This window comes from Eublepharis macularius, chromosome 3 (genome assembly GCF_028583425.1).
Source record: "Eublepharis macularius isolate TG4126 chromosome 3, MPM_Emac_v1.0, whole genome shotgun sequence".
Classification (NCBI taxonomy): domain Eukaryota; kingdom Metazoa; phylum Chordata; class Lepidosauria; order Squamata; family Eublepharidae; genus Eublepharis; species Eublepharis macularius.
Window position 1 is genome coordinate 113,184,804 of NC_072792.1, and position 18,772 is coordinate 113,203,575.

An 18,772-nucleotide genomic window follows, 5' to 3' on the forward strand; every position below is an offset into this window, starting at 1 on the left:
GCAGCAGCAGAGCTGTCCCTCGTGGCCATAAGCGGCGGCAGCCGAGCTGACATCACCCACCATCCTGCCTTCACGGAAAGGATGGGAGGGACAGGACAGGAGAGGTCATTGGGAAGAGTTGGACTGGTTCCAGAGAGGGATAGGTCAAAAGAGGGACCAGGAGCTGGGAGATCCCGACAATTGCGAGGCCTTCTCTGAGCAACCCACTGTTGTGGTCAGCGGCAGCAGCTCACATCACTCACCTTCCTGCTTTCGTGGAGAGGACTGGAGGGAGAGGAGATGTCCTTTGGAGGAGTTGGAGTGGTTCAAGAGTGGGCGAGGTTCGAAGATGGATGGTGAACTTTTCAGGGAGACAGGGACAGAGGGTTACAACTTCCTGGCTGCCTTGCAAAGCAGGACTGGGAAACATTCAAAGATTTGGGAGCCTTCATCTTTGAAACCCACTGATCTTGTCAGCGGTGGAAGCAGCCATCACCCACCCTCTGGCCTTCATGGAAAGGACAGTATGGACAGGTCAGGAGAGGTTGTTGTGGAGGGTCAGAGTGGTTCCAGAGAGGGTCGTTTTCATAGAGGGAGGGGGAGCTTGATGGGGAAAGGAAGACGAGGAGGACCCCAACATCCAACTTGTCAGATTGCACAAGACTGCTGCAGCATAGGCTGGTCCACCCCTCCTGTGTTGCAGTGGAGGCTGTTGCCGGCATCACCCACCTTCCTGCCTTTGTGGAAAGAATGGGGTGGAGGGTTCCAGAGAGGGAGAGGTCAAAAGAGGGAACATCCAGGACCTTGCCAGGCAGAGGAGCACGATGGATTGCTTGTCACAGCCACATTGCAGAGCTGGACCGGGAAGGTCCAAAGATGGCGGCCAAAGTATTTCCCTGTGCCCAAAGGTGGAGACAGCTGACATCACCTACCTTCCTGCCTTCATGGAAAGGACGGGAGTTGCAGTGTGGGACCCGTTCCCCCCTGCTCAGAAGGGACAGCAACTGCTTCTGAGCTGCCCCTCGTGGCCAAAACCAGCAGCACCAGGCAGCACCCACTTTCCTGCCTTGATGGAAAGGGCTGGATGTGCAGGACAGAAGAGGTTGGGAAGGGTCAGAGTGGTTCTGGACAGGGAGAGGTTGAAAGAGGGACCAGCAGCCCCATGAGCTGGTGATTGAGCAGTCCACACCTCTCAGAGACACCTTTCCTGCGCAGGCAGGACAGGAACTTCTAATGAGTGGTGTAGGCTCCCACCGGTATCACCCCCCGTCCTGCCTATGCGAAAAGGATGGGATGGTCACAGGACTAGAGAAGAGGTCAATGGGAAGGTTCGGGGTGGTTCCAGAGAGGGCGAGGTTCAAAGAGGGACCTTGAGCTCGATAAGGAAAATATTACCTTAATGGCCGCATTGCGCAGCAGGACCGGGAGGACCACAACATCCACCATGTTTTATTGCACAGACTTCTGCTGGAGAGGCTTGTCTGCCTCTCCTGTGTCACAGTGGAGGGCTGTCACCAGCATCACCCACCTTCCTGCCTTCATGGAAAGGAAGTGACTGGTCGTGGCAGTACCCATTCCCCCCTGCCAAGAGGGGACAGCCACTGCCATTGACAGGGGCCACCACATTGTACAATTTTATGTGCAACAGTATGCGAGCTGTCCCTCATGGCAAAAAGTGGGTGCAGTGAACCTCACCCATCTTCCTGCCTTCATGGAAAGGGTGGGAGGGACCCATCCCCCCCATGCCCAGAGGGGTCAGCAGGAGCCCATAGATAGGGCAACACAGGGCAGTATCAACAGCAGCAGAGCTGTCCCTCATGGGCAAAAGTGGCAGCAGCTGACATCATCCACCATCCTGCCTTCGCGGAAAGGATGGGAGGGACAGGACAGGAGAGGTCATTGGGAAGGGTTGGACTGGTTCCAGAGAGGGATAGGTCAAAAGAGCAACTGGGAGCTGGGAGATCCCGACAGTTGCGAGGCCTCCTCTGAACAACCCACTGATGTGCTCAGCAGCGGCAGCTCACATCAACAACATTCCTGCCTTTGCGGAAAGAACGGGGTAGGCAGGAAAGGAGAGGTTGGGAGGGGCCAGAGGGTTCCAGAGAGGGAGAGGTCAAAAGAGGGAATGTTCAGGACCTTGACAGGCAGAGGAGCACAACAGGTTGCTTGTCACAACTGCATCGCAGAGCGGGACTGGGAAGGCCCAAAAGCGGTGGCAGTGCCATGGTAGTCCCCCGTGCCCAAAGGCAGCATCAGCTGACATCACCCACAGTACTGCTGTCATGGACAGGATGGGATGGGCAGGGCAAATTGTGGGGTGGGGTGGTATTGGCACCATACAGAAAGGGAGAGGTTGAGAGAGGGAAGGGGAACGGTTTCCCAAACAGAGGACTGCAGTTCCACAGAATCTGCTCCAATCAGAGACAGCTTACCTGTCAAGGCAGTTCAGGCAGGCTGCTGCCAGCTTAACCAATCTTCCTGCCTTTGCAGAAAGGACGGGTGTTGCGGCTGGGAACCACCACCCCTTCTCAGAGGGGAGGGGACAGCAGGTGCCCATGGATGGGGGGCCCCGTGTTCTGCAACTACATGTGCAACAGTTCCTGATCTGCCCATCATGGCCAAGAGCAGCAGAAGTGGACAGCACCTACCCTCCTGCCTTCGTGGAAGGGGTAGGTGGGAGGGCCCCATCCCCCCCATGCCAAAGGGGTCAGTGGGAACCCATAGATAGCGGCCCCAGGCTGTGTTGCCCTACCACCACCAGTAGCTGCAGCAGAGCTGTCTCCAGTGGACAAAAGCGGCGGCAGCTAACATCACTGACCGTCTAGACTTTGCAGAAAGGATCAGGTGGGCAGGACAGGAGAGGTCGTTGGGAGGGGTTGGAGCAGTTGCAACCGCAGACGGCGAAGATGAAAGAGGGACCATCCGGGGAATTGTCAGATAGAGGGCAGGATGGGCTGGGCAGGTTGTGGGGAGGGGTTGTAGAGTTGCCATCAAGAGAGGTAGAGGTAGACAGAGTGACTGTTGGGGAACTTGTCTAAGAGAGGAGGACCAGAGGTTGCCAGCCATGGAGGCAGACCCTAGAACCGAGGAGTGCTGAGCCTGCTGAACAGCACCTTGGCCGAGAGCCACAGTACACTTGGGGAGGCTCAGAGGGCCAATAGGTCCAGGTCCAAGGAGGGATACCCTAGAAGGTTGAGGTTGACCTTCATGAAGGTAAACATGTCCACCAGGTCCAGGTGCAGACGTGTGCGGTAGGGACGGAAAAGGTCTCCCAGGTGGTAGAACACCCACTCGCTCTACACGCTGGTGGGAGGGAAGGACAGGATGTTGGTTGCCACCATGGACAGGTCCGGCCGGACAGAAGATTTTCTTGCCCAATACTCCAAGGGTTGAGGAGGAGGACCAGGAGGAGGTGGAGGAGCAGCAGGAGGAGGAGGGGTGGGGGGAGTTGGGAAGAGAGCTATGCCAGGAGAGACCCTCCCAAACAGCCCTATTTGATCTCTGGGCCTCGTCAATGGGCTGCGTGGTTGGCCACAGCACAGTGGGCGCATCACTCTTGGTGGAGGACTAGTTGGGGGCTATGGTGCGAGAGTACCTGGCGGAGCCCCCCGAGCACCCCCCCCCCCTTGGCCAGCCTTCTCTTTCTGGTAATCAAGCACTGCTTTGCGGAGCTCCTTTTTCCAGCGAAGCATCTGACCCGCCCACATAGCGATACTGCCCTTGATCCGGGGATCACAGAGGGAGGACATTTGGTATGGCACCTCGTGGCGCAGAGGATGCAAGCGCTCGGTAACACATGCCTGAATCCTCCTCAAAAAGTCCCGAACCCTGGGAAGCAGCTCTTTCTCGCGCTTGAGCTCCTCGGCCAGGAACTGGTCGAGTCCGTAGATCAGGAGAATGACCTGACCCAGGCTGGCCTCATAGGTGCACAGGAGCTCGGTGGCCTCCTTAAAGGGTTTCAGCATCCGGGACATCTGGGCAAGGACTCTTTATTTCATGGAGCTGAGGCTCAGCTCCTCTCCCCTCCTCAGAATGTCCGTGGATGACAGGATGTCCTGCAATGGGCTCCTCTGCTCCACCAGACAACATATCATGTTGTAGGTGGAGTTCCAGTGGGTGGGCAGGTCCTGAAATAGTTGGTGCTCGGGGTCCCCCCTCCCCCTGCCTCTGGAACAGCTCGTGGGAAGAATTGATGCTGCGGGAGAAGTGGGAAGTGATGCAGCGGCAGCTCTCTAGCAGATTGCACGTCCACAAGGTTCCCTTGTCCCAGCTGTCCCTTCGCTTGCTCCCCAGCCTGAGCACATCCCTCATCACCAGATGCAGTTTGTGCGCCATGTCAGGAAGGGATGCCTCTTTCAGGGCTGCCAACATGTTGCTTCCATGAAGCCATGGACAAACCTTTCCGCCCCCGCCATCCACTCCCTCAGAGTTGCCTTCACAGTAGTGGCAATGTTCTTCCTGGTATGGACCTCGTCCATCTCCCGGGCCTGAAGAAGAACCACCCTGTAGCCTGGTGTCAAGCATGGCACCTTTTTCTGGGAAACGGTTCTTGACCTGGGGTGGCAGAGGTCCTCTGGTTGCCACCAGTGGGTGGTGACTGCAAGGTACCCATGATGGCAGCCACTCCAGAGGTCAGCCATGAAGTGGACAGTACAGCCTTTGGTGGCTGACAGCTCCCTGAGCACCATGTCTCACACGGACTGGTAGAGGGCAGGCAGGAGTCGACGCCCAACAGTGCGCCATGACGGCATGGAGAACCATGGGGCAAAGTGCTGAAGCAGCCTTTGGAAGCCCACGCACTCCATGAAGGATAGGGAGAATCCTTGCAGGGCAATCATCTTCAGCACCACACGAACGCCCACCTCCTGAGCCCTTGACCTCACCCTTTTCAACGGCACTACCCCCGACCCCGATGGAACAACCTCCCCAAGGGCGGCCTCCCTGACAGTTCTGCTCCCACCAGCAGCACCCTCGAGGCAAGGCTTCATGTTTGGGGTGGATTCTGGTGACCATCCCACTGATCCCTGCTCAGAGGTGCTGGTAGCCCTCTGTCTCCCACCCCCGGATGCTTCACTGGCCGAGGACGGAGACCACAGGCTCGGGTGGTGCGTCTTCAGGTGCCTGGTCAGGACCATCAATGAGAGGTGCTTCAGGTCATTGCCCCTGCACACCAGCCCATCACAGACACGGCGCTGCACAACATGAGGGTCATTTGGAATGGAACAGAAGTGCCTTCATGCAGCCAATTTGAACCGTGGCCCACTAACTCTTCCGGGGGAGGGAGGACAAAGGGTTGCTGTCTGTGCTGTGGAGCAGGCAATGGAAGACGGAGTGAGGGGTAGAGTGCAGCCAGGGACAGCACCAGGAGTTTGGGATGGGGATGAGATGGATGTTTCATCGAACCCAAACCATTCTTCCATGGATCTCTTGGCCTCTTCCTCCTCAAACATATGAAAGAGTTCCTGGCAGCAAGAGTTCTTCTCCTGGCAGCAAGAGTTCTTCAGCCTCCTCCACAGCCCCCACAGGTGATTTTTGGGGAGCGGGAGTCTCTGCTGCCACAGAGCCCTGCCCAGTACTACTTCCTGCAGGGCAACCGGGACAATCTTTGCACTTCCCCCTACGACCACCCTTTGCCCCCACTCAAAGCCTCATTGTGCCAGCAAACAAGAAGGAGGAAAGAAAAGGGGACAACACTGTGAGCCCTCAGCCGAAGTGCCCACTGAGCTTGGCCCCAGAGCCTGGTAGCAGCCCTGGAAACAGAGGGAGGGGCTAGAGCCCTAGCCCAACACTCCCAGAGACCTGATCAGATCTGGCAGTAATAATCAGGGTGAGCCCTCAGCCGAGGTGCCCACTGAGCTTGGCCCCAGGGCCTGGCAGCAGCCCTGGAACCAGAGGGGAAAGCTCCCTATCCCACCCACCACACACAGACAAAAGCCCAGTTCCAATGCATTCTCCCTGTCTCTCTCCCAAAAGGCTATAACAGCTCTCTCCCATTCTACTGGTTGCTGAAAGTGAAACCAGAACTGGGAGTGCAGTGCCCTTTTATAAACAGAGGTCTGGTTGAAAAATGCAGGAGGTCTGTGGTTTGCAGTCAGAACTGCTTAAGAGGGTTTTCAGGGATGAGATTGGAGTTCCTGTGGCCATAGAACACCCCCTCCTCCCTCCCCCCGGTATCTGCTCCCAATTGTTACCAATTTGCAGCTCCATGCTTGGAAGGAAGACCTGCCCATCAAGCTAAGTTGGGCTTTGATTGGGGCGTCTGGGGAGACAGAGGGAGTGCAGACAGAGTTCAGGCACTCCCTCCGTCCATTGCCGAGGCAATTGATTGAAGGCACCTGAGTGTCTGGCTTCCCGAACAGCGGCCAAGCGCAATGAACTAGGCTTGCACCGACCACCTGTTCGGCTGGAATGGTGCATCCCGAACAGCTCATTCGTGAGCAGCTGAGCAGCCTGTTTGGTGTTTTTGTTTGTTTGTAATGCTGTTCGTGCCCATGTCTAGTAGTGACTCCAACAACTGAGCACCACATACCCTTATTGATTATGCATGTTGAATGTCCAAATCACATTTTCATTACTTTAAATCCTTTTATACAAGTCAGTCTCTGTCCTCCCAACCCATCTGTATTCATTGGTTGCATGCAACTTCTCTTTGAGCAAATGAGGACTTCAGAAAAACATAGGTGTATGCGCATAGACTATATAAAGAGTACTAATGAACATTGATAGGTCAGGGGTGGAGCTTGCCATCAGACTTTTGCAACCTTCTAAGTGCAAATTTGGGGGGGCGGGGCTTTAGATTATTTGACTAGGTTTAATATCATTGACATATACTGATTAAAACTAAATCACTTATCAAAGTTGAGATAGTTAAACACCAGATGAGAATTATGGTGAATAAGGAAATTATTTAGCCAGGATCATTGACCACCCTAATTCAATTGGTATTTTTTAAAAATAACTTTCCACAAATCAGTTTGACCAAGAAGTTCTGCCTGATTCCCGGGGGTGGGTGGGGTAATGTAGTCTCCAATCTGACACTCTCCACCCTAATAACTGCACCCTAAGCTTGATATAATAGCTGTAAAATTGGACACACAGGGTGTGATCCTATGGATGTCCCACTAAATGTAGCATCTTCCTCTGGCACAAGGTATGGTCTCCCATTGTAAGAGGTTGATCTGCTAGCCAACTTACAATTTCTTAGAGCCAACAACTGAAGAATGTACCAACATCCTTCAGTAGGTCAGAATCTGGTTGGCAGGTTTAGAGCTTCTCAACAAGGAAGCAGCATATGACTGTTCTTAGGGTCCACTGCAGTCACCAGCAAGAATTCATTCAAATACGTTCATTAAATCTATTTCTGCATCAATTATTCTGCATATTAAAGTCTATGCTGCAGCATAGCTCACCTACTGCATACTGTGATCAAGAGTCATAAAAAGCATTATAAACTTGAGTATTGCTGAATTCAGCAATATTCAGAAATACTCAAAACACTCCTTCAAAATCTAGTTTTAAAACATTAACAGAATTTTCTGCTTGCTTATTCTGCCCCCTTGTGCCCATATATCAAAAATTAAAATTCTTAATTACATAGTCTTAACATTATTTCTCAATTCACCACTATCCTATTTGTTAGCCTGAGACAAGTTCCAGAGGATAGGTATTATACACAGATTTCCTCTGACATTAAATGTTATAGCAAATAATATTACAGATTATATGCTTTTTTATCACAAATAGGCTAAGTCCTTTGGCCTTTTAAAAGTTCGGATAATGAAACAACAATGCCAGATTTAAGTCACCAGAGATACCTAAATATAATTGGCCAGTTTAAATAATGACATTGTATTAACATGCCAAACATGTCTGAGATACTAACCTATGCTCCCAAAGGACCTGTCAGTTTAGTTATAAAGTATAATATTAAATAATCATACATTTTATGTTATAATATTACCAGCTAGAGTAAATGACACCTACTGACTTAACAATTAAAATTATGTAGACAACAAACAGGCTTTGGCACCTACAGCAATTAATTGCTGATTGCTTTATATAGTATAGGTCATACTCCTTGTACAGCGGCCTTTATTTAATATTGCAAATTTATAAAAGAAAAAAAAATTGATATAGTTGTGGGTATGATTGGGTAGGGAATTTGAATTGATGTAAAACTTGTTGGGTGGGAAAGGATATTAGCTGGGGGGTATTGTAGTTCCACCCATAGAATTAAATGTGGCTGTGGTTCAGAACCCAGACATAAGAGTATTAATTGATGGGCAGAGAAGCATTGGTATGAATTTTTGATAGGGCACTCCCCACTGATTAATGTCTGTATACTGTGATTAGCATTGCAATTGAAGAGAGCTAGTAGCTTGGACAAGGGGTGTGAGCAGCAGGGTGGTGGACATGGAGAGTGGTCGGCATGAGGCCAGAGATCCAGGTCCTCTGGGGATGAGGGAGGTATGGCGGTGGGACCCAGGGAAGGATGAGAAGGACACGGAGATATGGTGAGGCTCGATGTCCTTCTAACCTGCACCCCATCCCGAGGCATGTTTAGTGTGGAGCTAGGAAATATAGCCTCCCTTCGACACTGATGTTGTGTAATGCCAGGTCCATAAATAATAAGACCAGAACATTGCACGATTATTTTGTGGCAAATGATGTGGACCTGGTATGCATGACTGAGACCTGGGTGAGGGAGGGTGAGACGGTTGCCCTGAAAGAACTAGTCCCACCTGGGTTCTCAGTCCTTCATCAGTCCCGAACAGGAGGCCGGGGGGGAGGGGTGGCGATTCTTGTCCAAGAGTCTTTCTCCTTCAGGCCACTCCCCATCCCGGAGATCTCCGGCATTGACAGTGTAGGTCTAGTGTGGGGTGCTGAGGAAAGTTTGGCCATCTGTGTGGTGTACCGGCCGCCCAGCGCACCAGCAGATGCCCTGCCACATCTGCTAGAGGTGGTGGCTGGATGGGCCTTGGAGCACTCAAAACTACTGGTATTGGGTGACTTCAACGTCCATGCTGACGATGACGCCTCTAGTCGGGCTGTGGACCTGGTGTCCTCCATGGCCGCACTTGGACTTTCCCAGATTATTTTGGGCCCTACACATCAAGCAGGCCACACGCTTGATTTGATCTTTGGGATGGGGATGGATGTGGTGCTAGAAACAACTGAGTTGGTGCCATGGTCAGACCACGTGGTCCTGAAGGCTCGGCTGGATATCCCACCTCCCCCCTGCAAGGGCGTTGAGCTTATTTATGCTCACCCGCGGAGACTTATGGATCTAATTGGTTTCCAGAATGCTCTGCGGGATCCGATGCTCCCTGGAGGCTCATTGGATGAGCTGGTAGAAGATTGGCAAGTCCGTCTTTCTGAAGCCATCGATGAAATCGCCCCCCGTTGCCCTCTCCGCCCTGTACCAAACTAGCTCCCTGGTATACAGAGGAGCTACGTCGGAAGAAGCGGGAGCTGAGACGGCTAGAGCAAGTGTGGTGGCAAACTCGTGACTAAGAGGCAAGAGCATCTTATAGGATGTTTATGAAGGCCTATGAGATGGCAGTGAAGGCTACAAAGAAAGAGTTTTATGCAGCCTCCATTGCATCAGCTAGCTCATGCCCAGCAAAACTGTTCAATGTGGTTCGGTCTTTGGTCTCCTTATCAGGAGGGGACTGTCAAACCCTACCGACCCGGTCAGTTACCACCCAGTTTCGAACCTCCCGTTCCTGGGTAAGGGATTGAGCGGGCAGTGGTAGAGCAGCTGCAGGTCTTCCTGAATGATTCCTCATCCCTAGATCCTTTCCAGTCGGGCTTCAGTCCGGGACATGGGATGGAGACATTGCTGGTCGCCCTGATGGATGATCTCCATAGACAGCTGGATCAAGGCAGGTCAGCGCTGCTGATATTGTTAGATCTATCAGCAGCATTTGACACGGTCGATCATGACCTGTTGGTCCACCACCTTGCCGATGTGGGGATTTGAGGGACAGCTCTGCAGTGGTTTATCTCTTTTCTCCATGGTCGGGGACAGAGGGTGGCACTAGGGGAGAAGTTGTCATCCCACCACCCGTTGGTGTGTGGTGTCCCTCAAGGGGCAATACTCTCCCCCCTGCTATTTAACTTATATATGCGCCCCCTCGCCAAGCTGGTATGGAGTTTTGGACTTGGGTGCCATCAATATGCAGATGACACTCAATTGTATCTGATGATGGACGGCCAGCCTGGCTCTGCCCCAGATGTCCTGGAACGTGCCTTCGGAGCTGTGACTGGATGGTTGAAGCAGAGTTGGCTGAAACTGAATCCCTTGAAGACGGAGGTCCTGCATGTGGGTCTAGGGTCCATGAGTGTGGGACTCTGGCTCCCCACTCTCGATGGAGCGCCACTTATGCCGGTGTCGAGAGTGAGGAGCCTGGGGGTGGTCCTGGATGCTTCCCTGTCTATGGAGGTGCAGGTCGCAGCGGTTGTTCAATCCTCATTCTTCTACCTAAGACAGGCTCAACAACTTGTCCCTTATTTATCAACCCATGACCTTATGACAGTGATCCAGGCAACGGTCACCTCCAAATTAGACTAATGCAACTCGCTCTACGCAGGGCTTCCCTTGGGCTTGATCCAGAAACTGCAGCTGGTTCAGAATGCAGCTGCACGGGTGGTTGCCAGAGCACCAATCATGGCTCATATAACACCTATCCTCCATCAGCTGCACTGGTTACCGGTTGAGTACCGGGTCCGGTTCAAGGTTTTGGTGTTGACCTATAAAGCCCTATGTGGACTGGGCCCAGCATACCTTCGGGACCACCTCTCCCCATATGTTCCCCGGATGTTGCTTCAATCAGCCACTAAGAACTTGCTGATGGTCCCTGGCCCCATGGAGGTCCGCCTGGCCTCTACCAGAGCCAGGGCCTTTTCAGTTCTGGCTCCAACCTGGTGGAACTCTCTGTCTGAGGAAACTAGGGCCCGGCAGGATTTGTTATCTTTCCGCTGGGCCTGCAAGACGGAGATGTTCCACCAGGCTAGGCGGGGCTAGGCTGTCCTCTCGCCAGCCATACCACTGAAGACCTTCCACCACCCATGCAGGAAAATGCTGTATTTTAATATTTTATACCCGCCAATTTTAATTGTTTTGATATGTTTTAATGTTTTTATAATGTTTTTACTGTTTTAAACTGTTGTTAAACCTCCCTGAGCCCGTCTGATGGGGAAGGTGGTCTAGAAATGTGATTAAATAAATAAATAAATAAATACCATGAGCATTTATTTCCATATAACAAAATATAGCCATCACCTGAGGAATGTTGCCTTAAAAAATCACTGAGGTTTTTATTTAAAAGGGATTCCCGTTTTTTTTTTATGTCAGGAAAGGTATGTCAAAAGCCTGTTGTAAAACATATTCTCATTTCAGAACAGTGTAATTCTTTGGACACTCACAAAGTAGGAAATATTTGTATACTTACTGACAGCAAAGGAAAAGCGAGATAAAGCTACTTGCTGGAATACAAAGCACAGTAACATGGGAAGTTAGTGCTAAAGACTGCAATCATATGATCATCTTAGTATCAAAATATTTTGACACACTAGGAGTCATACTGTTTAATATGTGATATTGCTTTGAACGGAGTTGCCATTATAAATGTATTACAGAATGCTTGTCAATGGTTCTTACAATTAAAAATGTTCATTTTAACAGCAAAAGTATTGGCTTCAGACTGTGACCTGAGCTGCATTTAATTAGATGTTATAAGAACCAAGAACTCTCAAAGTTATCTGTACTGGCAGATTTAAAAAAAATGTTTCCATACCAGACAATGTCCAAACACCAATTTAAGTAAGTAAGAGGCACAAATGGGATTGGATCCAATGACCTTTTCTGCTAGTAAAGGAAGGCTATACAGAGCATCATGGAACCTTTGTGTACAAAGCAATATGGGACACGGTTGGTAGTGAGAAAGGGAATTGGCTGAAACTGACTGAAAAAACTGCCTATTCTGTTCAGAACCAGGCCATGTATTATGTTAATTTTATTACTTTACATTTTCATCCAAGGAGCTCAAAACTGTATACATGGTAGGACTATGCATCCAGATACATCTGATATAAGTCATTGTTGCTTGGCTTGAGTAAAAACTACTCAGTTACTCAGGGAGCAAAGAGGGAGGAATAGCAAGTGAGCACCCTCAAATATTAAGTCCCAATTCTCAGCAGATAATCAAGGATCTCATGGCCTTTCAGTTTTTGTGTAATAAACAAGACCTCCACAAAAGCGTCTGAAGGCTCCCAAAGACTTCCAGAGCCTCAAGAAGCTTTCTTTTTTTCTTTTCTTTTTTTTAAGATTTTTTATTTTTTTTATTAACTACATTGACTAACAATACAAAGGGAAAGAAGGGGGGCAGGGGAAGGAAAGAAAAAAAACAGCAACATATAACAACACTACACTACACATAATGCTTTCCCTTCATACTGCCATTATTAAAGAATTAAAACTTTGTATGATATTGATGGAGTGGTTGACCTTGCAAAATACAAATTACAATTCAAATTAAGTCTCCCCCCCCCCCCCTGGGCCTCGGATGCAATTCTCTCTGAGCAACTGCAGCCGCAGTGCTCGTTCCCTCCCCCCCCCCCTTCAGACTTCGCCTTTTCTTCTTGCTTGGTGTCTTGCTGAAATTCTTGATTTTTGTCCTCAAAATCCCTTAATTGATCTTCTGATGTTATCTTGTAAGCTTGATCTTTGTAACTGAACCAGATACCTTCCGGAAATAGCCATTTGTACTTTATTCCACGTTCCCTCAGAAGAGCTGCGAGATTTTTATACTTAAATCTTCTTTTCCGAACTAAAAATGGGACGTCCTTCAGTATCTTGACTTTATTACCCAGAAAGTCCAGATCCGCATTGTATGAGTTGTATAGGATAGTGTCTCAGATCCTTTTAGATGAAAAATCGATGATGATCTCGCGAGGCAGCTGACGCTTCGTTGCATATTTTGAAGAAGCCTGACGGACTTCCAAAATGGCGCTTTTTACCTCTTCTTTAGTTGCCCTCACGGGTGTCGCCAATAGTTCCGAGGCCAGACCCCATAAATCCTCATTTTCCTCCTCTTTCACGTTCTGGAGGCGCAAAATTATCTGTGTTCATTCCACTTGTAGCCTGATCAGCTGGTTCTCCACCAGCTTTAACTCTTTATTCGTTGCCCTCACGAGTGACGCATTTTCCCGGGCAGACTTCTCTGCCCCCCCCCGCTGCTTCCTTGATAGTTTTCACTTCGCTCTCAATTAAGCCCACCCTTTGATCTGTTTCATTCAGCTTGTCAACAAAGGGCTTTATGGCTTTGATAACCGACCTCTTCACCAATTCCTCGAGCGACTCTCCTTTCCCCTGCAGGGCAGCCGAAATTGACTTGCCCAAAGCAGGACTCTGCTTTTTCGCTGCCATTTTAGGGGGGGGGGACCGCCAACCAAATTCTGAAACTCAGCGAGGGGGAAGAGCGAGCCTTCTTAGCTTCAGATCCCACCACTCCTTCGTGTGCGCTTGTAATAACAGAAGGGATTCGCTTACTTACAGGCTTCCGCCTAGTTCTGCTCTTTACCGTTTTCCATGGCCCGGCAGCACTCAAGGTGCCGCGCACATCTGCCGTCCTCCATAGGGACAAACGGGCAATTTACCCCCCGCATCGATTTCAGGGGGCTCTTTCCGCCGCGTCCCGGACCCTGCCTCCCTCACTGGGAGTCCTGGGGGCTAATCTTCGCAGATCAGCCACCCGGTCAGGCTGCTCAGGCGCTTCCTCCCGGACCTGCGGAGAGGAGCGTCTGACATGGCCGAGAAAACGAAACCGAATCCAGAGCCTCAAGAAGCTTTCTGAAGCCACCCATGATTCCCCTGGCACTGACTCAAGCCTCAAAAGAATGCAGGCAGGCCTGGCAGCCATTTCCCACAGGCTATTGGGGCCCAGCCAGTTCTGTTGCAAGAAAGACCAGTGGCTATAATGTGGACTTGGCATGCAAGATACGTTCTACAGTTGCCTTGTTCCCTTTGCATTTTAAAGGACCATGGCTGGTAGCTTAACTATCAGCTGATAGTTGGGCATCCTAAATTTAAAAATTAATGTTTGAAAGTGCTGGGGGAGGTGGGGGTCAAGCACACTTCAACATTTTCCATTTGAATTTCCATAAAGGTTTTTTAAGGGCATGCTTTTCTACTGCCAAAATTTTGTAAGGTAAAAATTGTTGGAAAAGGATGCCTGGCAGAAAAGCCCAAACCAAAAATTAAAATGGTAATTTTTGAAGCGCACACTTTTAATAAATGGGTTTTCCCATTTCGTTACATCCATCCTGTGAAGTAGGTTAAGCTGAAAATATGTGATTGATCCAAAATCATGCATGCCAAGTAGCAATTCAAATCCAGGTGTCCATGTTCAAGGTCGAACAGATTAACCATTCATAGTATAATGGCTCTCAATGTCTGTTTGTACATTTAGGACTGTTCCCATGTCACACTAGTAGTAGCCTATAAATGTGATTAGCAAGAAACCGTATTCTACTAGACTTGTATATAAAATGAATGACACTGGTTTTGACCCATACTATTCACAGCAGGTAATGATGGGCAGCTAAGGCCCATATTCAATAGCTGTCCTTGCTGTTTCCCAAACTTCGGATAGGCTCTCATTTAAATATGAATACCTTCAATAATTGCCAATAATTTGTACAGTCACTATATGGAACAGCATTAAGATTTTTTTTTGTGAACCATTTTTACAAGGGTTTCTTCTTAAAATAGATGCTGGGAAGGTGCTCCATAAAGGTTGCCCCAGTCGGCATACAATTGTTTTATACACTTTCCCCTTACTTCATTCTTTTGTGAACATCTCTGGAATAAGTAATGACTGTGGGAACACTTCTTTACAGCTCTTCTCAAACAGTGAAATTGGCAGAGGTTGGTTTTATAAAGTTCACAAACTGAATGGTGCCTTATTGCCATAAACAAAGGGATTTTAACTACAAGCATTAAAATACACTAAGAATACAAGATAAGCAAACCTGTGAATAAAGATAAGTCTTTAATTGACAAGAAAACGAAGGATTAAGCTAATGCAGCATTATAAGCAATATGCCAAGGATTCAAACTCCAGCCTACATCACTGTTTTGGACTAAGTGATTATAAAAGCTTTTTAAATGACAGAAAGCAAGACTCCCCAGAGACCTTCTCAGCCTAAAATTCACCAGAACATGTGCCATTGCTCCAAAGACTCAGTATAGCCTCCTGTATGCCTGGGGATGGGGTGGGGGGGGGATAATTACAAGATAACTGAAGTCTTTACAAATTCATTAAAAATAAATTAAATATGGCAGAGATAAATGAGAAATGTAAATTTCACTAAGAATATGTCATCTGATAACAATAACTGCCTAGTCATGGATAAGAACCAGACTTTAGAATTTCTTTGCTTTTCACTGAACATTATATATATATTATTTTCAGAATTATAAAGAAATGTTCCAAAGTCCAAACCAATCTTCTTTCTACCTGAGCTCCATATCTGCATGGGAACAATAACACTGTCTGTCTTTGCATATTATCAAAAAGATTCTTCAAATAATATATGTGAAGCACTTGAATATTTGAAATTAGAGTTATTATGGAATGAGGAATTTCTTTTTTCAAAATTCAGTTTTTTAGATACAGCCATTGATTCCTCTTATTCTCTTTTTCTTGGTAAGAGCAGCATTTATCAGTCATTCCTCTTTGAAGAAAAATGAAGGTGCCCTTTTATAACTCCAGCCCTTACCTGAAGTTGTTTCATGTTATATACCTCAGAGTGGTGCTCTAGCAGCACTCTGCTAGATACAAAGGCTTGGGAAGACATTGCCTGTCTCTGAGCATCTACAGAGTGAAATTCTAAAATACTGCAGAACCTCCCTTCCTGCCTATCCTCTCTTCACATTTCTTTTTGACCAAAAGGGAATTGATTAGAAATTGACTCCAAATTCCTAAAAAAAAGGAAAAGAAAAGGATTGTTGGATTTCAGGGGGAAATGAGGTAAAGAAGAATTAAGAAAATTTCTCTTAATAACCCTACCTGAAATACACAATATACATTATGACAGCTCACAATTATACAAATTCTGTTAATTAGATGAGTATTCATAAGATACAGCATAAGCAAACAGGAATCTTGTGGCACTTTAAAAGACCAGCAGATTTTTTCGCTAGTATAAGTTTTCAACTACAGACTTCTTTGTTAAATGCATGATTCATGAAACTGTGTGCTAAAATAAATATTTATTAGTCTTAAAGGTGCTGCGGTGAACATAGCTACCCTTCTGGAATTTGTTGCCATAATATCCCGTTATTTCTTTCCTTTATGCATACTTTCTGTTCATAGGTCAGTTTCCAAAAAGCTGATAGGCTCCTACAAGAGATTGTGTTATTTCATGGAATTTTGAACTCCATCACTGCATACCATATCAACATTCTTTTGAGACTCCCTTACATATCTTTGTCATCCAGCGAACAGTACAGTTGTCTAAGAATAACAAGGCTGAAGTGTGCTTGAACTCACAAAATTCATTTCACAGGCTATTTGGACCCTAGCCTTTTCCAATAGAATAAATATATACAAGACAAATGCTACTTTTTAAAATGTAAAGGAGATACATTTCATATGTTTAATAAGAGTGCAAAATGCTTACTTCTATAACTAAATCTCTTGATGTAAGTCCATCAAAGGAAAACATAATATTCCAACTAACCAAAATAAGCTGCCAGTCCAGAGTTCTAGCGAGTCCAGCAGACAGTATCTAGTGCAAGCACATCTTCCAGTTGGCTTCAACAGAGGAGACAGTGGTTCATTATTGTGCTTGTAGATTCATTCTGTCCATTGAAATGAATACAGAAGTCCAATTGGTAAGTAAGCTAAATACATCCATCATGGACTGCATCCACACATATTGGGATATTGCGCTATTGTTTCATTATAGCAACCATTGGCAACTGGATTGTCTAGTTGGCATGGAAAAGTTCAGTTGTGAATGAATACAAAAGTGCAATGATTGTACACCATCCTGCAAAGCATGGAGGCAGCCTATGTCTTCAAGGAATTGCTTCACAGGACCCAGCTGATCCAATCCTTGCAGACTGAATATCCAGAAAACCCGGTGTAAGTGAGCATGCAGAAAACACCTACAAGTTGTGGGTTTTTTTCAGTTGGTACATATCTTTATTCCATGATATCTGTCTGCAAGAGCTATTGAAGAAGAAAGAACCTACAATGGACATGCTCTCATATGGTGTAGAGTTTCTTGTTATCTGGAATTTACTTCATTTACTGCACTCTGTGGTCATTTAGTTTTAATTCTGCTTGGCTTTATTTGTTTCTCTTTAACTGCCAATTTTAATATTGTATCTCTGTGGTAATTTTTTTTGTTTTTATATTTATTTTACACTGATTTGTGTTTTCTTGTTATGGTTTAAAATTGTTTTAACTGGTTGCTGGTCCCCCTAGGAATCAGTTTTCTGATTCAGGGAAAGGATTTAAAAGTTTAAAATAAACAACATAAATCATTAATGCAGAGTTGGGATATATGTCACAAGTAAGATTCTTTAATATCTGTCCATTCAATTAGAAATATATTTGTCCTCAGACATTTGGAATGTATCCCTCTCCCAATGGATCTTTATTCCCAAATCTGAGGGAGATAAAGAAATATGCCTCTGTTCTAGATGCATAAAAATTCTGTCAAATAGGAGAATATTGGAAAGTATAAATCAACACCCTTCAATAAAATACTGTCTTAAGGCAACACAACTAAATGATAATGCCATGCTAACCACAGTCACACTCCTTTAAACCCATTGTTTGCAATGGACTTTGAAGTGTGTAACTCTGCTTAGGATGGCACTGTGAATCACTGATATTTCTCCTACTCTGGCTCTATTTATTGTATATCTCAAGACTTATTATTATTATATAAGAACAGACCTTTTTGTTAAACGTATAAAGCTTTTTCTATGAGAGTTTTACTATATTTACCACATACAGTGAAAGCTATTTTTTATAAAATGCACAGGAACTAAACAGAATCCTGGATTATTAAAATTCATTACAGTCTCTGGTTACTTTATATAGAATGTTAAACCCTGTCTTTTTGTAGTGATTCTTCTGGATAAGATCAGTGGCCCATCCAGTTTCATGCAACCATTCTTTAGACAGGACTAGATGCTGCAAAAGATGGGTTAATTAGTGGAGAGCTAGAAAATAACTCAAAGCCACAATATGCTCCATTACAAATTGCCAATAGAGGATGTTTGCACCACTTTCAGATTTGAACAACAAGCTCTTTTAATATTCTTTCCAGTGCAGTTGCAATTCATAATAGCTCCACAGAGAGAATGACAGCACTGACTGTTCCAAATATTTAAAACCCTAATAAGTTTTTTTTTAAAGTTAGTACTAAGGAAAACTGAGCCAATTATGAAAAGAGAGGATTCAATTAAAGTGTCTTTTAAAGGAAACTAAAAGCTGTTGAAAAGAACGGCATTATTTAAAGAGGATAAGCTGTATAGTGAAGCCACAAGGAAGCATCAGAGAAGCCCAACTTGCCTTCAGTGGAAGTGTACCTGTCCAACTCTGATTACCAGGCCATCAACTTCTAAATAGCCAGTGTTAGCAATAAAAGCTTTCAGGCACTCAGTTACGGTCTAAATGGATTCCACAGGCATGAGGCTTTTCTACTAAATGAAAAGACACGTCTGCCTGCAGGCATGGAAAAAAATCTGGACAAAGGAATTTGAAGAAAG